Here is a 22,849-nt window from a genome sequence, read left to right as displayed (position 1 = left end):
TACTGATTTTGCCCCAGATCCCTAAGTGGCCCCCTCAAGGATTGAACTCATAACCCTGGGTTTAGCAGGCCAATGCTCAAACCACTGAGCTATCCCTCCCCTGGTCCTGCTTTGAGCAGGGGGTGGGACTAGATGACCTCCTGAAGTTCCTTCCAACCCTGAGATTCTATGATTCTAAGGTCAGAGCAAAAGCGAAGGAGTCGAGACCCCGATAAAAACATGCCTCCTCCACTGCACCAAGCTCACCGGTATGGTTCTTGGCACCGAGCGCCACAGCAGGCACCATGCCTCCGCCCTTGGCACTGACCTCCCAGTTGGTACCGATAGCCAATACTAATTAAGCACTGACTGCATGGAACAAGCAGTAGCACCGGTCGGCACCGACCCCATCGCTGAAGGGAAAGACACCTGTGGCACTGACTTCCCAGAAAGCGGCACCGATGCAGTCACCTATTCTCGGTGCAGAGGGCTCCCCAATAGGCTCTAGCGGAGATCACAGCCCTCAAGACATAGCAAGATTCTCTAGTGATGAAGAGGAGGAGATGCAGGGACAATACCTGGCATCCCCACACCACTCCTCACCAAAAACTCACCGACCTGTGTGGAGCCACATGGATCTAAGACATCACATGAGCCAACCATGGTATGGACTACCATGGATGTACCCTCCCATGGGCTTCCCAGCACAATTGGGCACATTGGGAACCCTGGAGCTCATATAAGGGACACCAATCTAGACCATCCACTGCGCCAAGATGTGAACTGCACTCTCACCCTGTGTCTCCAACACCACAACCTTCAGAGACACATGAAGGGGGACAGGACACAGAAATGGGTACAGACCAAGACAAGTCTCCTGAGCACATCTCATTTTCCTCCCCAGATGAGGCGATTATGGCCCCACCGTCAACTTCAGCAGATGACTTTAAACAGTTCCAACAGCTGTTCAAGAGAATAGCACAAAGCCAAGAGATCCCGCTAGAGGAGGTAAAGACAAACCAGCACAAGCTGGTGCAAATACTGCAACTATCCTCTACCTCCAAGATTTCCCTCCCTATCAATGAGGCCATCTTGGACCTGCGGAGACAATCTGACACACACCTGCTTCTATTCCGACCACTTGTAAAAGAGCGGATAGAAAATACTATGTACCATCAAAGGGGGAAGACTTCCTTTTTGCACATCTACCCCTTAACTCGCTAGTTGTCAAGGCTGTAAACCACCATAACAAAAAGCCACAATTCAGATTTACACCTTAAGATAAAGAGCACAAAAGACTTGACCTATTCGGGCATAAAATATATTCCTCTGTCACCCTTCAATTTTGAGTGGCCCATTATTCAGCATTGTTGGACAAATAGGACTATGATAATTATGGAAAACTCATGACATTCACATCTGAGCTGCCAGAGGAGAAACAGGCACAATTCAAGGCCAACTTATAGCCCAAATGTCACGCCAGGCACCATTGGACACAGCAGACATGGCTACCAGAACAACAACCACAGCTGTGGTAATGCACCAAGCATCATGGCTCCAGAGGACCTCCAGATGAAAGTGGAAGACTTACCTTTGGATAGGGAACATCTATTCGCGCAGAAGACAGATGAGGTGCTTCATTCCATGAAGGACTCTTGAGCCACACTCCGCACATTGGGGATTTAAACCCCCCGCCTTGCAAAGAGAAGGAGATACCAGCCATATCAGAGGCCAAGGGACTCCTCAAACAACAGACAACAAACCAGACCATATGAGAATGAACGCCAGTGCCAACGATCACGCCAGCGAACACCTCAGTCTCAAGCATCGACTTCCCAGTTAGTGCCCCCAAAACTGCAATTTTGAAAAGTTGGTTGAGGGTTCAAACGAGCTCCCTCACGTGACAGCACTCATACCCAACACATCCCCTATCTTTGGACATTGACTCCGGCCCTTTTACCACATCTGGGCCACCATAACATCAGACCAATGGGTACTGGAAATAATCAATTCGGGATATACTATCCCCTTCACCTCCCGACTACCTAAGCTACTCCCTTCCCCGTCCTTCTTCAGGGACCCTTCTCACGAGCACCTATTATGACAAGAAGTTGATTATCTGCTACAACTAGATGCCATGGAACAAGAACCACCACAATTCAGAGGGAAAGGGTTCTACTGCCATTACTTCCTGACCCAGAAGAAGAATGGGGGATGGAGACCCATCCTGGATCTATGGAAACTCAACAAATTCGTAAGCTCCCAGAAGTTCAAGATGGTCACATTGGGTATGATACTCCCAATGCTGCAACAGGGAAACTGGTTTTCAGCCCTGGACCTCCAAGAGATGTATTTCCATATAACCATTCACCTGCCCCACAGAAAATTCTTACGATTCACGGTAGAACAAGAACACTTCCAATATAGAGTACTACCATTCGGCCTATCCACTGCACCAAGAGTCTTCTCCAAAACCCTATCAGTGGTAGCGGCACATTTATGCAAACAGGGGATAATGTTTTTTCCCTACCTGGCAATTGCCTAATCAAAGGCCCAACTCTACGAGACACAATGGACGCAGTCCGGACCACTATCACACTATTCTGGGAGTTGGGCCTACAAATAAACAAATGGAAATCAACCGTAACTCCGGTCCAACAACAGGACTTCATCAGGGAACACCTCGATGCCATAGAAGGCAAGGCATCATTACTCCTGATCAGATTCACAAACCTCATCTCAGAGGTACAAGTCAGTCCCCAAGCTCAGGTTCACACTGTCCTACAACTACTAGGACACATGGCAGCCATGTAATTCATGGTACAACATGCAAGACTACATATGAGATGCCTACAAGGTTGGCTAAGCACGGTATACATACCAAGCAAACACAACCTACACAAATGGCTCACAGTTCCAGCAAATATCCTGATTTCACTACAATGGTGGACAAGACCACAAAATGTCTGTATGAGTATCCCTTTTCAACAGGAACCCCCGACAACAGTAATCACCACAGACGCCTCACTGATAGGTTGGGGAGCTCACATGGGTCAACAAACGATACAGGGCAAATGGTCTCTGGAAGAAACTCAGCTACATATCAATCTGCTAGAGCTACGCGCAGTACGCAAAGCCTGCAGACATTTCCTACCTCATATACAGAACAAATCTATTCGAGTGATGACTGACAACATTGCCTGCATGGTTTACATCAACAGGCAAGGAGGAGCTCGATCACATTCTCTATGCACAGAGGCTATGAAACTGTGGAATTGGTGCATACAACACAACATCAACATCTCAGCATGTTACCTGCCAGGCAGCCAGAACGTGACAGCAGACACGCTCAGCAGATACTTCTCCCAAGGTCATGAATGGGAGATGAATGGAGATGTTCTCAGGTCAATCTTCAGATGGTGGGGCACACCCACCATTGGTCTGTTCACATCCCAGACTAATCGAAAATTCATGATGTTCTGTTCAAGAGCAGGACTAGGACTACAATCATTGGGGGACTCCTTCCTTATCAAATGGGAGGCTCCACTCATGTACGTGTTTCCACCAATACCAGTGATATCACACGTGCTACACAAAATACGAACAGACAGGGCAAAAGTTATCCTAATAGTCCTGACATAGCCGAGACAAGCATGGTACCCTTACCTGTTGCGCATGGCGACATGCGCCCCGCGAGCTCTCCCTCGTCATCCAGATCTGCTCTTGCAGCACAACGGTCGCACACTCCACCCAAACCTGGAGATACTTCACCTGCAGGTGTGGCTCCTGAATGGTTCCATCGTGACAAACTAACCTGCTCAGAATAAATTAAACATGTACTATTAAACAGCAGGAAACCAACTATGAGAAATACCTACCTTCAGAAATGGAAGAGTTCTCTGCATGGTGTCAAGGAAGACACTCGATGAGCAATTCAGTACCACTACCATTGATTTTAGAATACCTATTGGAACTGAAAATTTCTGGCTTAAGGATGAGCTGGATCAAAGTTCATCTCGCGGCCATCTCGGCATTCCATCGAGAGATTGATAGAACCTGGATGTTTACACACCCAATTATGAAACGCTTCCTGAAGGGCCTCATGAAGGTATACCGAGACGTGAGATGACCTACCCCAACATGGGACCTCAACCTGGTACTGAAATGCCTCACCAGACCACCATTTGAACCACTAGGCCCCTGTTCGCTACTCCACTTATCGATGAAAGTGGCATTCCTGGTTGCCATTACCTTGGCCAGAAGGGTGAGTGAGATAGGGGGCACTCATGGCTGATCCCCCCATACACAACATTTTTCAAGGACAAAGTCGCTCTACGTCCACATCCAAAGTTTTTACCGAAAATAACCTCAGCATTTCACTTGAATCAATCTATTCACCTCCTGACATTCTACCCCAAGCCTCACGGTAACCCGTCAGAAGCTGCACACTCTAGATGTGAGAAGGGCTTTAGCGTTCTACATTGAATGAACCAAACCTTTCTGGAAATCCCCCAGACTCTTCATCTCTACTACCGAGTGCTCGAAGGGAGATGCCATATCCACTCAGAGATTATCTAAATGGATTACCACATTCATTCAAACGTGCTATCATATCAGGAATACAGCTCCACTGGAGCATATTAGGGGCACACTCCACTAGGTCAATTTCAGCCTCCGTAGCATTCCTCAATAATGTTCCATTACTAGAAATTTGTAAGGCAGCCACTTGGGCCTCTGTCCACACATTTGCAAAAACACAATGCAATCACAGAGGACTCCAGAACTGATGCCATAGTGGGCCTCACAGTACTTACCTCAGTGACTCATACTAATCTGAAGTCCCCCCAGTGCTCAGAGGGGCACTGCTCTACAGTCACCTAAAGTGGAGAACCCACAGGGACACCACTCAAAGAAGGAAAGGTTCCTGTGGGTGCTCCACTACCCGGCCTCCTCCCCTCTACTTCAGAGTTTGCAGTGGGGGCTCTGTGGTAGAGAAGGGACTAGAGGGCTCAGGTCGTCCACGTGCTACATGTAGCGTCGTTAGCACCACGGGACACCTGCTACGCACACGTGACCTGCGCAGATATTGCTACCTTAAATCTCCGACGGACGGCGCCGGAACGCACCGCCACCTAAAGTGGAGCACCCACCGGGATACACATTTCAAAGAACTCCAGTTACTGCACGAGGTGAGTAACCTCTCCTTTCCTGACAAAGGCACTTGGAACAGAAATAATGTTTTAATCTTTTCTTCCTTCTTTACTTTAGGCCTGGTCTACACTAACCCCCCCACTTCGGACTAAGGTACGCAAATTCAGCTACGTTAATAACGTAGCTGAATTCGAAGTACCTTAGTCCGAAGTTACCGCGGTCCAGACGCGCCAGGAAGGCTCCCCCGTCGATGCTGCGTACTCCGCTCGCCGAGCTGGAGTACCAGCGATCGATCCGGGGCACTTCCGGGATCGATCCGGGATCGATTTATCGCGTCTTAACCAGACGCGATAAATCGAACTCAGAAAGCCGATTGCTTACATCCGGACCCGGATGTAAGTGAAGACGTACCCTTAGTAACGGCTTTAAGCCTCACTAAAGTAAATGTAAGGTTGAATGTAGGGTTTGTTTTTTTGTTTTTTTAAACTTATTTGTGCGCTATGTTTGCTTCTGCTTTTTCAATTTTCATTCACCTGATTTCACAAGGGCTTTTTTTTTTTATTTGTACGCAGGCAACTTCCTGAAAATGATACAGGAAATGTGTCTGGGAAAGGGTGTGCATGTGTGTGTGCACATTAGTGAAAAGTTCTGCTTAGTAGGATAGCTGCCTCTGTTGTCTTCTGCAGGAATATGGACTGCTCTGTCCAGTCCTCTGAATGCTGTCTCTCTGCACAGTGCTGAAAGTTTCATGTTTCACCAAGGCTGATGATCTAGCTCACTGTAACTGTCTTGTTAGCATGATTTTAGCTGTACACTGCCCCTAAACTCTGCCTCTGACATTACCATGTTGCAATGGGCCTGAAGGCTAACTCACTACAGTTTGCAAGTCGATTGCTATCCTTGCCGTTTCTATTGTTATTTTTCCACCTCATCCACACATCAATAGAAGGAAGTGTGTCCTAAAGTTTAGTAGAGAGGACAGGGTATTAGCAGTTCTGGGTTTTTATGTTAGGGCTACGTCTTCACTGCAAAAATCAGGTGTGTTTTTACATTGAAGTACTGGGCCTCACACAGGCATATCATCTCTCACTGCCACAAGGATGCAAAAGAGCGTTATAGCCCATCCAAATCTATTATATGAAGCACTGATCTGTGGCAATGCTTCATCACGTTTGCCATACAAGCACACAGTGACTTTGCTTGCTATTTTCTAATCTGTAAGTAATACAAACATTTCTGAGATAATTTAGCATGTTAGAAAGTGTGTACAGATAAATCTAATGCTATCCCATGTTTTAGACCTGGTTTTGCAGAGAAAAACACTAGGAGAAGCTTTCCATTTTTTTCCTTGGGATATAACCTGCAGTTCATCCTTCTTGCACCCCTTATAGCTCCCCTTGACCTGCAAAAGACAGAATCTAGCTTATAATTAGCTTGTTGACTGTACTGATCATTTTACAGGGGCACCCAGAATGGGAGAGAAGCGCCATATTATATACCAGGGGTCGGCAACCTTTCAGAAGTGGTGTGTCGAGTCTTCATTTATTCACTCTAATTTAAGGTTTTGTGTGCCAGTAATACATTTTAACGTTTTTAGAAGGTCTCTTTCTAGAAGTCTATAATATATAACTAAACTATTGTTGTATGTAAAGTAAATAAGGTTTTTAAAATGTTGTAGAAGCTTCATTTAAAATTAAATTAAAATGCAGAGCTCCCCGGATCGGTGGCCAGGTCCCGGGCAGTGTGAGTGCCACTGAAAATCAGCTCGCGTGCCGCCTTTGGTACATGTGCCATAGGTTGTCTACCCCTGTTATATATGTTATATCACTATTTATTGTTAACTCATGAGGTCAACTGACAGATCCTTGCAAAGACCAGGGAATGATCAGTGTACTGGATATTTTAATTCCATGTTATCACTTTGTAATACAGAAAACTTTAAAATGTATCAATAATTTCACACACGTTCTAACGATTAACATACTGAATGAAGCACCCAAGTACCTGCCCTGTTGCTAACCTGGCAATGACCTACTGACTGCAAAAGTCAGCCTGAGTGGGAGTGACTTTTTAGCAGCAATGAATAAGCATTTCCAGCATGTTAATTTCATTCCTAGAGCCAGTACATTCCTACACACCCTTCCCCTGGAGATAATGCTTCTGATCACTGCTGTGTTATATGAGCAGCACCCAAAAGAGGCATAGAAAAGAAAAAGTAGCTAATTACCTATGCCCATATATTACCTCACATTACAACAATATTTCGGGGGGAGAGGGGGAGGCATATAACCTCTGTAGCCTACATTCTACTTGACCTATTGTTGACTGCAGGTTTTAAACCGTGTAAGTAATAAAACATGAGAGCTACAGCATTCTGCTGTGAAAGAGCCACATGGCTGCAGTTCAAGGGCTCTTTGTTGTTCTAGCTTTCAGTTTATGCATCTTCTGAATTAAAGAGCACAGGCACCAAAATAACCACATACCCTCTGTGAACTATTCTGAGCATCCACAAAGACCTTTCATTTCATATCATATTTAAAGAAAACAGATACCAGTGCTGAAGCTACATAAAGATAACAGGACTACTAAATGTTCCCTCTAGGAAAGCCTCTCTCATTAAGCCATTAACCTGTGGATTTCATAGGATTGTTGGATTTATTTATATATTTTCTATCATATTTGCTCTTGGCAAAAAAATCAGAATAGATTGTGCCACTTTTCTGGCCTGCTGTGCTTAATTGTCTGTGATGCTGAAAACACTGGATTTGTAGTCTTTTTTGGCTTGACTGTGGTTTCATCTCCCCCTCCCCTTCTCCTATTAAATTAAAAATCCAAATACCCAGGATTTTAGAACACACACAAAAAGTTTCATTTCAAGAGTTTAAGTTACACTCTTAAATTATTCACATCAGCTACATCTGGTATGGAAATCAACAATATTAAACATGACAACCAAACTGGGAGCCAAAGGTAAATTAAAGCAAAAATGGGGTGGGGGCAGGCCTTCATAGAATCCCATTTTCAAAAACATTTACCCGATTTGCATGTGCAAAGTACGAGCCAAAGGGTTTGTTTGGTTTCCAAAAGAGCCCAATACCCAATTGTGTGCCAATATTTATGCCTCTCTCATCTGCTCTATCCTACAAACGTTTATATTAATATGGGGGAGGGGAGAGAGGAGGGGAACAAAAACTCCAGGGATGAATCTGATGAGTTTGAAAATATGAACGTATGGGAGACAGCTTTCCAAGTTGGTGGCCTGTAGCCATGCCTATTGTGGTTTACAAGAGGTTCTCCTCCTAAATCCGAGGGCATATTATGGCACGGTGTTCCTATTTTTAGAGTATGAAATCTGGATCTTTCACACTTATGGCAACTGTCCTTATTTATGCTAACGCCTATGTTTGGAAGCTGTCTCATTTGCATCAGCAGTGGTTCCAGTGATAATTCGAAACATTGCAGGGAGATAAAAAGCCTCCCTTAAGAGGTCCCCTTTCCAGCTGGAAGATTGTTGGGAGGATCTGGTCAGTCAGCGCAATTGCAAGGGGAGAATTATAGAGGGATATGCCTGCTTTTTAAGCTGATTTATATACTGATTTTTAGATTTTTAGTTTGCTTTCAAGTTCTGGTCTTAGGGAATTGGGCCCACAATATGTCCTGGAGTATATAATGATTGTGTAATAACACATTATTTACTTATATTAAATACTACCTGTGCCTTCATAAGCTTGGCAAAAGAGGACATGGTCTTCCTGGAGGCAATATGTTGAATCAGCACATAAGTAACTGAATAAACTATGTACATCATAACGTACAAATATAAAAGATCAACACTAAGGCACAGATTGTGCTTGGCCTTGCACAGGGATTCAAAAGGAAGGGAGATCCCATGAGAAGCCTCCCACCCTTTATCTATACACCCCTTTATGATGAGCGTAGGGACACTCAAAAGTTTTCTGTCTCAACTGTTTTTTTGACAGAAAACTTGTTCCAGTAGATGCATCTGCTTTCCCTGGAATATGTTTGGGATAGAGAGTGGTGTGGGGGAGATGGCTTAAAATTTTCAGTTGAAAATGGAAACTTTTCAATTTGGAAGTGTCAGTGCAACATGTTTCAACACTCCCAAGTCAAAACATTTCATGTTGCTATTAAAACTCATCCTCCTGAGCTGCCTCCCGGGAGTTGCAATTTGTGTGCCTCGTGTCCCTTTTCTCCTATCTCTCGCTCTCACGATGCGGCACAGCCATGTAACTCCCAAGATGGGTCAGCAAGAAATGACACCATATTGCAATGTGAGGTGTAGTCTAGCCAGGGAGAAGATATAGTTTAGCTATAGAGGAGAACTGGGCATGAAGCATCTGAACGAGAGCTCCCCATGAGGCATCGTGGTAACTCAGGCATACATATTTGATGTTGACTCAGCCCCAAATAAAATATTGTGTTTCAATTTCACATATTGAAAGTTTCAGGTTTTGGAATTCTGGTTTTGGACAAAGTCAAAGTTCTCCATGGGAAAAAAGTTCCAACCATTCTACTACAGCCACTGTTGGGTGCTGTATGACTGAAGAGTGCACCATCTCAACCTCTCCAAAGGCTCCTGACTGTAGACTTCGTATGGAACCACAGCAGAAATCTAAGTTAACCCTGCACTAGGGGTCAGCTGAGGAGGCCGACAGCAGAAATACACCTGTCCTTCTAAAGGGAGGAATCTTCTTCAGGCACCATATGCTTGGCTGATGCAGGGTGCACATAGGAATTTCTTTTAGACCTTCTTGTGCCAGTTTTCCTGAACTGAGCAAGAGTGGGCAGAACATAAAATAGCACACATAGGTCTTTGGAGAAATAAATAGTATGTATATAGAGCTGGAACTATTAAAAAAAAAAGAAAGAAAGACAGGCAAAACTGCAATATCCCATTGAAAGGAAACCGGCCTCAGCAGAGGCCAGAGACTTGGTCTGATTCTCATTTACATGAAGGCCACATTAAGGATATTTATGCTGTCAGAGCAGTGTAAAGGGGGCCTTCATGTAAATGAGAAACAGTACCTTCCTATCTGATGGTAGGCATAAATCTGATCCTAGATTTGATTAGTCTTGCAGTCTATTACAGCTGTGAGCTCTGATGCAACAACAGTAGCCATTCAAGCAGAAAGGTGAAGTAGACACCTGGAATTAATTATGTCTGATGCATATGTGAAAAAAACAAAACAAAAAAACCTCCTTGACTTCCCCTGAAGTAGCACACCAACTGTGTCGTTAATTATTGGGTTATTAAAAGTCCTTATTTACAGCTCAGTTTGGCTGATGTTACCTGTTGTTCACTCTTAAAGAAGTTTGAGTAATTTTAAATGATACTACAGTTCCTTCCTTCGAGAGTTTATTACAGCCCTCAAGCTCTCAGTGCTGTCTATGATTCATGTTCCAAAAATGACCTGAAATAAGTGACAGTAGGTAGTGATGAAAGTAGCATGGTGAAATTTTAATGTCTTTAATTAAACCTACTGAATGATGTCTGACCAACAAAACTGATGCTCTGGGTGCCAAGGGAAATGCACTTTATTTTAAAGCTCTTATATATTGAATAATCAGATTGTTACTGACAGAGATAGTTTACATTTTTAGATTTTGGAAAGAAATCTTTGAAATTTTGAGTTGTAATTTAACCTTCCCCCCTCAAAATAAAATAAAAAATCTGCTAATTTTTGTTTCACTTAAAAAAAAAACAGCTTTAGTTCTATCATTTTTTGTGTTCTATTTATAAATATCTGTCTACTGGCGTACAGAGAGGTACAGCTTGTTCAGTGGACACGCAGGGGAAAAAAAGAGGTGTTGCTACATTGTACATCAAGAACATATACACAACTTCATATGTCCAGACAGAAGTGAGAAGGACCAGCTGAAAGTATCTGGGTAAAGATAAAAGGGAAAAAGACAGCGGTGACATCATGGTATGGGTTTTGTGTGGATAACTTGAAAGACTGTAAAGTGCTCAAAAACAACAAGGAGTCTGGTGGCACCTTAAAGACTAACAGATTTATTTGGGCCACCAGACTCCTTGTTGTTTTTGTAGATACAGACTAACACGGCTACCCCCTGATACTTGTAAAGTGCTCAGACACTACAGTGCTGGGGCCATAGATAATTGTACTGCTCCTTCCAACTCAGTCATAGTCATCAGTAGTTCGGTATAAAAGATCACCACAAGAGGGTGAACAGCAAAGAATAAAGGTTGAGGTTAAATTACAGTCCAAATTGTGTTTAATTCAAGGTAAATCTACACTGCACACCACTAGCAGTATCATGTAGTGTCATACCGCAGCAAGGAACAGGCTGTGCCCACACTACACTGTGTAGTTATTCATGACAGTAGAAGGCAGTGGGGAAAGATCCCAGCAGCAGGACTCTACACTGCTGACAATAGCAGTATAGATGGGTCGTGCACTGCTTGGGAGAGTAGAGAGCTGTGTAGGGTACATACCCCTAGGGTTCAGGTATGTCTTTATTCTACTCTATTCTACTCTAACCAATGCCTCACCATTTACACTCACCCTAGGGGGGCATGCAGCGTATGTACTCTACACACCACTGAAAGGAGTATGCAGTGTAAACATACCGTCAGCGGCTGAGTTGTGTGGGGAGAGGAGAGAAGGTGGAGGTGGGGCAGGAGAGTAGGCAGGAATGGGCTGTACTGCAGTGAAAACAACCCCGGCAAGTCAGCTGCTTTTATGAAAGGATGCACTTTCGCTAGGAGGGTGGTGAAGCACTGGAATGGGTTACCTAGGGAGGTGGTGGAATCTCCTTCCTTAGAGGTTTTTAAGGCCCGGCTTGACAAAGCCCTGGCTGGGATGATTTAGTTGGGGATTGGTCCTGCTTTGAGCAGAGGGTTGGACTAGATGACCTCCTGAGGTCTCTTCCAAACCTGATATTCTATGATTCTATGATTCTATGCAGTGTGGACTCCACCTCATGCTGGATGATTTGGCTGTTGAATGGAAACAGGGATGGGTGCCCTCCTTGCCCCCTTTAGAGAGCCTCGTTCAAATCAGTGATACTAGCTGGGAGTGCTGCCTCTGCTCACCAGTCAGATTGTGGCTGGCCCCATCACAGGGGTTGGCATGGGATATGGCTCATTACAACATCACTTTCCATTCCCTGAACTAGCCTGGTCACATTCTAGCTCTGTGTCCATGCCTGTAACCCACTGCTGTGCGGTATTACAAGTTTCTCTCTGGGCCTGGTCCGCAGAGTCTGTTACAGCCCTAGTTAGGGAGTCTTTGCACATAGTTCCAGAATCCTCAGTTTAGTCCCAAGATGGCGGCCATCACATGTTCACACTGTAATCGATCGAGGTTCATCATTTGCTGATGCTTCTCTTCATCCCTTGGAATTTTTAGGTTTCTTGCTCTGGGACCATTTTCTTTCCACAACTTTTAAATATTTAAGGAAATTGATTTGCTTAAAAGCACTGATGAGGTGGCTGAGGCAGCCATGTTGGATTTGTTCCTTCTCAGGAGCAAATCCCTGTGGCCACTTCCATGGGCCTAAAAGCTTTCTGATAGCTGGGAAATGGCAGCTTATCGAATGGGTCCAAGCACAGTGCTCAACTAATGGCACTGTTATGTTTTGAATTCCTATTTCTATTTTGTGAACTATTTGTGCTTTCATAAGAGCCTTCTCTCAAAGGCCCAGCAGGCCCCAGAGGAAAGTCATAAGGCCGGATTCTCATTTACGTTAAGGGTCCTTTCTGCTGTTTTGGTAGTGAAATGGGGCATTATAACAGCTACCACTGTGATGTATGCTGCAAGAAGAGAATAAAGGGGCCTTACTGTAAGGGCTAAATTGGTCCATTGTCTTTTATTTATGACATTACAGTCTTTTGCTATTGAAGTGACTAGGAGTGTTGCACCTGTACAACTTCACTATGGGGGTGAACTAGGAAGAAGGATGAGTGCGTGATGGTGAAGTATTTTATATGTAAATATAATACACACTTGATATTATTGAGTAACGTTTACATTCATGCTTAAGTATTAAGGGCAAAATTCTGTCCTTTATTGCAGGGGTTAATGGGAGGGGAAGACAGGGGAATGTCAAGGGAGCCCTTTTGCCTTGTCCCTAGCACACCTGAGCAGGGTCAAAGCACTGTCAGCGATACCTGTACCTGCTTTATTTAAATTCATAGGCATTCATAAGTCTGTGCAAAATAAAAAAGAACACAATATTCTTTCCCATGCTTTATCCCAATTTTTCTAAGGAATTTGTTTGCATGTCCTTTCCCTCCCCTAGAGTTAAAATAAATCATAGGAGAGTTAATTAATTGTCAGGTATTTGAAGCTGCACATAGGTGTCATTGTATCCGTACTATACAAATATCATAGGTCAAATTGATCTCAACAACCCTTGTGTAAATCAGGAGTAACTCCAGTAAAGCACTACTTTACATTAATGGACATCCCCGTGGGGTTCTAATGTATATCTACACTATTTCATAGGGCTACTCTTGATGTACACCAGAGTAACTGAGATTGACAGGGATTCAGAGTGGTGCTCTGATTTACACCAGAGATGCTGACTGCACTACAGGCCCAATTCTTCACTGACTTGTATTTTGCTTGGTCGTTTATACCTGTGCAAAGTGTGTGGAAGGCAAGCAGGATGTGGTCTTGACAGAGATTTCACCCAAGTTAATTTCCTTTCCCTCTTATGATTTCTTTTTGAACTGTAATTCTCCCTCACTCTGCCAGTCCAAGTCACCTAATTCATCTACTGCCTTCCTCCGGAAATCCTGATCTTAAACTATAAATAGGACGGAATTCTTCTTTCCAGATAACAATCATCTTTGCAGACAACTCAGCCATATACTAATTCATTACATCAACACCCTCTGGTTGGTGGACTAGTCAGAAACTAGCCAATAATATTCTTTAAACAATCAGAAGTTTTCCATCCCAAATTCTCATTTATATATTTACTATTAATCTTTGTCTAACCAAGTGCCTTGGGAAAACAGGTTTTTAGACTCTTTGTGCTCAATGGTTTTAAAGGAGCCACACACAAAAAAAGTTTGCCCTGGATAATACAAACTTATTTATTGGCAGTATTAAGCTGCTGGTTTGGATCATTCCAAATGAATACCACTGTTATGATGAGCGGACAGGCCAACAATAAAGGAAAGGGTAATCGAGAAACAGTTCACTGGTTGTTTAAAGGGCTCAGGATGAAGGGGAAACAGACAAATATGTACAGTAGCATGTTTATGAAAAAGCAACCAATGGAATATAAAATTCCTCTAGGCTGTGTGTGCAGGGTGAGGTCAGAATCAATATTGGGATTAGATGAGCCAGATAGATGTTTTGCATGAAGGTATGTTAATCAAGGTTTAGTGGTGACAAAAAAGGTATATGGGACTACTGAACACACTGCTCCACTGCTAGTTTGTTTGTCTAACATGACACTCCTTCCTACCTTGAAATTATAGCAAGGTTTTATAGAGAGAAAAGGAGTCAGGCTACATTTTTCCCCTTGACATTTGGAGAATCCTGTTTGTACTGATTTATTCAGTCATAAAAGCCTATCTTTCTAAAAAGGCCTGTCTGGCTATGGCTTTTGTTCTACCTGATGGACAGAAGAATAAGAGGAAAGGGCCTAGCACTCAGTCAGTTGCAGGTGTCTAGGAAAATGGCAGCAGGAATTTAAGGACATGAGCCCATTCCTGTTGAAGGCATTGGGCCTGATTCTCAGTTACATTTGGGTCCCTATATACCAGTCTGGTAGTGTGAGGTGGTTACATTTACCCCTACTTTAAGCTCATTTACATCATCATAGCTGTGTAAAGTGGCCTTAGTGTAAATGAGATTCAGACCCATTGTTTTTAATAAGAGCAGGAGCAGGTATAATGGGACATTTGGGAAGTGCCTGCTGTTCCTTTGCCATTCTCGTAAAGAGACTAGGTTAGATGTTTAAAGAGAGGATGTGAAGCACTTAGAGCTAAATTCTGCCCTCATTTAGGCCGTTTAAGTCCTGAGTAACTCCATTGCCTTCATGACTCAGTTATATTTGGGGGCTTAGGTGTGCTAAATTCATGGTAGGAATTATTATCCTGAAAGCAACTGTCAGCCCTCTTGGCAAGCTCACTTTCACACCCCTAAGTCCCTAGCTGCATGCTCCAAGATCCTAGAATTCCATTCCAGCTACCTGCAGATCTCAACTGGGCATAGGGACTAGGGTGACCAGATAGCAAGTGTGAAAAATCGGGACAGGGGGTGGGGGGGTAACAGGAGCCTATATAAGAAAAAGCCCCAAATATCGGGACTGTCCCTATAAAATCGGGACATCTGGTCACCCCCTAACAGGGACCTAGGGAATAGCTCTATATTGTGCTGGAATGTAGCACTTTCACATGCTTTGTCATGCTCCCAGAATGCATCAGGGGCCTTGTTTTCAGAGGTGCTGGGCATCTATGACGCCCACCAAAATCAGTGGGCCCAATCCTGCTCACATTTAAGTTGTTGGTAATAGGATCTCGCCCAGAGGCAGTGAGTGTGTGTCACTAAAAACCTGGCCCTTAAGAACTGCGGTGGTTAACTGTAGATGCACACCAATTTAAACAGGGCTCAGAAAGTACTCAAATGTGCTGTCTACTTATTTACTCTGCTCTCCATTAAAGTCCTGATCCAAAGCCCACTTTGACTTCCTAATTTTGCTTCAATAATATCAAAATATTTCATATCCAACAGCCTGCTGTTTTGACTTTATAATTTCAATTAGTTTTGGTTCAACTTTAATAATATAGGTTTCAGAGTAGCAGCCGTGTTAGTCTGTATCCGCAAAAAGAACAGGAGTACTTGGTGCCACAAGTACTCCTGTTTTTTTAATAATATACTACAACATTAAATATAATAAAAAATTTGAAACGAATAAACTGATATTAGTTAAGTGAAATGATTTTGTTTTGAATGAATTAAAGTGCTTTGAACGTAATATAGTTTGCTATTTTTAATTCAAAGGAAATTTTGAAGTTAAAGAATTTCCCCTCAGAATAAACCGGCTTCCAACTAGCTCTCTCGCGAATATTCCAAGATAGGGGTAGTATGTTCAATAGTATTAGCAGACTAAAGAACTTGGGATTGTCAAATGTCAGTGGAGTAGAAGAGAAAAGTTATCTTCAGTTTCATAATGTTCAATGCCAATATTGTGTGTTATGCTATGGGATAGGATTTATTTTATTATTTAATTTCTTACTGGCTGGCTTATTATTTTCTTCTGTCTTTTCTTTTAACCTTCAAGAGTAATACCCAAATTGAACGTCTCTTGTTAGAGCATGTCATTAATCTAATTTGAATCAGGTACATGGAAATGACTTCAATAAAAAGGCTACATTTTTTAAAATAAGAGCAAGCGGAAAGTCTAATGGTGCCCCAGAGAGTACGCAGTCCTGTTCCCACTGAAGTCACTGAGAATTTCCCATTGTTTTCAATAGAAGCTAGATCGCACCTAATGATGCACAAGTGAAAGTGTCAAAATATTATAAGATAGGCTGCTCTCATATTTCCAACCCATGCTTGGAGACAAACACATGGAAACAAGCAATGTAATTTAGGATTGACTAGCTAATCAAACCAAACATTTTATGGTTTGCCCATCGCTACTTAAAGAGAAACCAAATTTCACATTGCATGAAAATAATTCAAAAGATGCACTTGGATCAAGCTAACCAAGGCATCAGTAAAGCATATGCCAAGTCTTCTACCTCTGTGAAGGGAAATAAACTCTGAAAATACATTTTACAGGATTATAACCAAATGGCCTAGCCTGACAAACCCACTCCCTACCAGGCATAGTCACATGAGAGTCAGTGGCACCAGTGATGTCAGTAAGCAGTGTGGGCCAGATTTGCTGTTATGCACTGTTTCTTTGGCAATGCAAAGCAGCCATCAGTCTCATTTAATTGGCAGGATGAGATGGGTTTCTGGCAGTGCTCCAGGACTTAAAGAAAAAAATGTCAAAGCGCACTTTGGGTACTTACGGTAAGCGATAGTATTGGAAGGCTGTTCCAACTCCTAAATGAAGTGCCAGAACAGCCTTCCTGCATGACCTGAACGCTGATTTCTGGCTGCTTTACCTCACCAAAGTAGTGCAAAGCAGCTGGAGCAGAAAAGTGAATTTGACCTGCAATTCTTCCTACCATCATTAGAGGAAAGGACTGCTGACCCAATGGGACTAACAGGGGACCCTGGAGATCTCAGTTCAATTCCCTTATCTGCCACAGACTCTCTGTGTGACCTTGGGCCAGTCACTTAGCCTCTCTGTGCCTCAGTTACCTCATTGTAAAATGGAGTTAATTGCTCTTCCCTACCTCACAAGAGTGTTATGAGGATAACTACATTAAGGATTGTGGGGAGCCAAGCTACCACAGTAATGGGGACCATGTAAATATTTAAGATAGCCCCATTTAATTGTAATCTTATTTACACCAAGGTCTAAGTCTCCTTACACTGTCAGAGCTGCGTGAAGAGCTGTCATTTACACCCACTTTACAACCTTAAATAAAAAGTCCCTTTATACTGCCAGAGCTGTGCAAAGGGCCCTTAGTGTGAATGAGAATTTGCCCATTGACTTTCATGAAACTTCTCGTGATAGTCACTAAGCACTATGCCTAGTAGTAAATGTTTGCAGGACTGGGCACTATATTTCTTCACACATGGGGAAACCTTACTTGCTAAAACTTGGTGGTTCTCTATCACCAGTCAAACAACTCTTGACACTAGTAAGTGGTAAATCTTTACTTGGTAATGGTTTTTAAAAACTTTGTCAACACCAACAGATTAGCCACTGTAACAACAGGCCTGATTCTCCAGTGTCCTGCACCCTTTGCAGTCATGTGCACCTTTGACAAGAGAGTGACAAGTGGATATAACATCAGAATGGTAGCAGTTTACATCTGCCTTGCACAAGTGCGCATAACCTCACGAGGATAAGTCACAATGTCAACTTCTTTCTTTAAGCAATAGACACACACAAACTCCAGGTTACCCCTTTAGGATTTTCAGTAGACTTTGGATGCTATTCTTCAAGTTTAGCCTGCCAAATCAAGCTCTACGGGACACTTAACATTGATTTAATTCCTCTGAATATTTGATGAAAAATGTCATATAGCTTTTAAGAACAGTCAACCTCACGCGGAATGGCTTCTTCTACCTAGCCATTATTGTGGAGTTTAAGTGAGCTATTGAACAGTTCTGAATCACAACACTTGACTTATTTCTCAATGCAGAGTCTCAGCTGCCTCTAGGAACAATCCACATAGTACAGGATTGTAAAATGACATTTATTTTGTTCCTGTTTAAACTCTGAGTAATTCCCTTGATTGAGGTGGTGATAATCTTTAGAATGCTATTGTGTTTTTTTTATTATTATAGAAATGCCCCAGATGTTCAAACAAATATACATGCCAAGCCTCACAGCTATGGGAAAAGAGATCTTATCGTACACGCCTCCAAATGTTTAAGTAGTAAGTCAATATAAATACATACTTTATTTTCTCAAATTTACACTGCAGCACTGGTCCCCTCTTTAGCAAAGAGTAAATAGGCTTTCTATTTGCTTGCTGTAGCTTATCATAATATCCCTATTCATTGGAGAGACCATTTATAACAACTGCTGAAATTACATGAAGTAGTCTTTTATTAAACACATGCATTGGGCCCAGTTGTCCCCTCCTGTGGAAAAACACGCTGGACCAGGTGCTGTTTTCAGGAGAACTCTGTGGGCTTGATGCTGCTCTTGTTGAAATTTGGGGTGTTTTTCCATCAACTTTGCTGGCAGTTCAATCAAGGCCTATTGGGGAATCTTGCAAAGTTTCCTGAGGTCTCCTCTTTCTGGGAGGGGGGTATTGCCTTAATGCAGAAGATACAGCCTCCCCTTCCCCCCCCCCCCCCCGCCTCCGGTCTCCTCAAAACCAGGTAGGTCTGGGGGGAAAATATGCTTGAGGCATAAGCACAGAGCCTTTTGTCCCCCCACTCCAGCTCCACTGAAGCCAGGACTCTGACACATTGCCCTGGCATCTCCCTCTAGGAGAGTTTCCACAGCTTGGAGGAAGGTCTGTACAAATGGTAATTCGACTGTAGTACTTGGTTACCAAGGAACATGATGTGCATCTCCTGAGGTCCAATCCCTGTATGTGCCTGGGCCTCCCTCTCACCAAATACAGACCCACAGGGGCCTCTTCAAAGGGGGCAAAGGGAGAGGGAGAATGGTGCCATGGAAGGGTGTTGTGCTCCTAAATCCCATAGGCTCTTAAGTGTTTGGCCTTAGTCTGTCCTCCTCAGGAACCTGACACTGCCAAAAAGACCCAAAGTAGTCTTTTATTAAACACATGCATTGGGCCCAGTTGCCCCCTCCTGGGGAAACACACACTGGTTGAGGTGCTGTGTTCAGGAAAACACAAAGCCCATTAGCATCGAAGGAAAGGCATCCAGCAATTTCAGCAGGCTTTGGATCACAGCCCAGTTGCATTACACGCTTAGGCTGAAAACCTAGTCCCATTGAAGTGAATGGCAGAACTTCCAGTGACTTCACCAGAGTCAGGAGTAGCAGTGAACTCCCAAGTGCTGCTTCTGCACAGTACCAAGTCAGCCATGAACTAGTGACCTGCTGGAACTGCACTGAAGCCTACTGCATGCAGATTAAGGACCATCCGCTCAGAATGGGGATTGCAGCTCTGCCAAATAGCAGTCATCAGTTTCTTTGCTGCCAGAAGGAATTTCCAGTTTCCTAGGGTGCATCTCAGATTTGCAGCAAGGCCAACCAGAGATCAGCAAACTTTGTACATGCCTTATAATACAAAGAGATATACAGTGGGATTTATTACTAGATAACCCTGCCTTTTGGGGGACATTGCTCTGCCTTATAACAACACTTCAAATGCCAATATTTTTTCTAGTCAGCCCTACACTGTACCCTGATAAGAAAAAAAAATACTGTCGTTTTAAACCACTCCTGATTATAAGCCTGTAAATAAAGGGGACCTCATTAAACCAGATTGTTTTCGCATCAGAGATGGAACTATTAGGATCTGGAAATCCAGAGCTGCACACTGGGGATTGTAGACTCTAGTATACTGCTGATCCTCTATGTCAACTGTAAATCCCAGCAGGTGGATATGCAAAGTTTAGATGCCTTGAAATACACAGCTGGCACCTCTGCTAAATATTTTGTGGCAGTACTTTAAAGCAGAAGTGACCACAAGAATGCATCATGTGCTACACTAAGATCTGCTTTAATAATCTTAAATCAAGAGACGTTCCAAGGAGACTGCAGATGACATGCTGTACAATACAGCTTGGAATATCCCGTGACACAGAGGAAAACCCAGGACACTCTTAAAAAGCAATAGGTCTAAAAATGGATTTCCTCCATTTTTGACTTTCTTTCTGGGTAACCTTAGTTCAGCTTTTATTCTTAATTGAGTGAAACGGCACCTATTTACCCCTGGCTGAGGATCCTGCACCCAGACAATGAGGGCCTAGCAAGAGGCGAGGCCCAGTGCTGCATTGGTGCTTCAGCCTTTTTGATAGGAACTTCCCCCAGCCACAGCGGACCCAACCAACCACGCACATTCCGTCTAGAGGGGTTCTCTGAGGAGAAGGTGCTACAGCTTGGGTGGTGCATAAACTGCACTATCCCACAAGCAGCCCCGAGGGTGATTGTGCGTCAGAGATGCACAATCCTCCCTTCTTCCCCCTTGCTCTGAGGTGGGCAGGGGGCTGTAATCTGCTTATGGCGCCTGCAGCAAGTTACGATCACACCACTATGCCAGCTCAGTTGCCAGAATTCAGCCCCTTTGCCCACTGCAGAGGTCTAAGTAGCCTGCACAGAAGCATCAGGGGAGTTCTTACTTCTCCTTGCTCCTTTGTATAGTCAGTCAGCTTGAGTCGCAATCCAGCCCACTTAGAGATCTGCTTTCTCCAGGATACCCTCATTCCCTTCTAAGGGTATGTCTATACTATGCCATCAGCCTGGGCTCATACCCAGGTTTTAGTTTTAACTCCCCTATGCTCATCCACATAGAAAAGCCTCTGACCCAGGTCTGGCAAGGCTTTAAGCACTGCTCTAGCTTACCCAGCTGGGGCTGGGGCTTAGAGCTCGGGTTTCACTTACACTTGGGCTGGAACTCCCCGACTTGGCAGGGAGAACTCAGGGGAAGTCACAGAAGTGCTGATAGTTCTCAGATTCCTCCTGAAGGACAGACTTGTTCTTCTGCAATTTACTTGGAAAGACTCCTGGAGCATCTCAGTAGAGAACCATGGATCTGCCCCCAGACACACATGGGCGAGTACAACAACAGTAGAGACAGTAATGCGGGTAGGGCTTTCAAATGACAATGCTCAGATCCAGTGAGGTGGTCAGACTAGAAGATTGCAGTGTTCCTTTTTGGACTTGGAGTGAATGAATACTTGGGTGCCAATCACCAGGTGAACTGTGCAGTGTAGACATAGCTTAAGTCACTTCAGCCTTTTCTTTCTTTGAGCCATTGTTTGTGCTTGTATGGGAACGACTGTTTGCTCTGCCTGTGTTTACAGCACAGATTGGTGAATGTGCTTCAGAACAGGAAGTGAATACATGAACTAAGGTGACCTTAATTATCTAGATATGCTTGTTCCAGGTATGTGACACCAGAAAATGAAGTTGCTAGGGTTAGTAAACGAGACATCTACAATCCCCTTGCTTCAGTTTACAGGCCCTGAATAAAGTGACCCCAAAGACTTATTTGCCTGCAATTAGAGAGTTTTTAGAGCAAGGGATTCCTTTCTGTCATTTGGATTAAACACACAGTCCTAAAGGGGTTCACAGTGTGTACCATAAAATCAATATGAAAGTGTGCACTATGCATAAACGTTTTAAAACTACAATAACTCATCCATTATTCATTCTCTTTCTCAGAAGATATTAGATCGCAGTAATATTTATATGGCTAATTTGCCTTTTATCCAGAGAAATCTCAAAAATCCATCTCAGACTTTACAATGCACAAATGAAATACAGCCAGCTCAAGCGTGGAGAGAGACATATCTCACAATGCACCAATGGGATGATGGAAATGTCCAACCGCAGTGGGGCAAACCACCCACTCAGAGAGTGGCATGACATCTTGAACTTCCATACAGAAATAAGAGGACCAGGGCTTCTAACATCTCCTCACAAAGAAGTTCTGGAAAGGGCCAGATCCTCAATGTGGACACAGTAGAGTTTTCCCAATTTATATTAGCTGAAGTTTTAGTCCAGTAATGTTTATTGCATTAAATGTATCTACCCAAGAAAGATTAAGGTCTGAAATAACACTGCCAGGACTGTGAACTTGTGGTTCTAAGGAATCTAAGCATTTGAGTAGGATGATTAGATCACCAAGCCATCCTCTCTTCCTAATAGCTCCTTAAGTTTCATTTGCTTAATCACTGAATAAATACTGCTGGGAGTAGGTCTGCACTGGCAATGGGAGTGACATGATGAGCTATCACTCTAAGGCCCTCTGCAGCTCATATTTCCTAGATTCCAAATGCATATCATTTTACAGTTATTGGGGAGTGCAAAGTTGTGGTCAGTACTAGTAAACTTTGTGTTATTTCCCCCCTCCAGGGCCAGAAGCTGATCAGCCAAAATTCTTCCCAAAGCAATTTTATAGCCAAGTTATAAATCTTTGAGATCATAGGTTTGTAACAAA

The sequence above is a fragment of the Emys orbicularis genome, chromosome 6 (genome assembly GCF_028017835.1).
Source record: "Emys orbicularis isolate rEmyOrb1 chromosome 6, rEmyOrb1.hap1, whole genome shotgun sequence".
NCBI lineage: Eukaryota > Metazoa > Chordata > Testudines > Emydidae > Emys > Emys orbicularis.
This window is presented reverse-complemented; position numbering follows the sequence as displayed.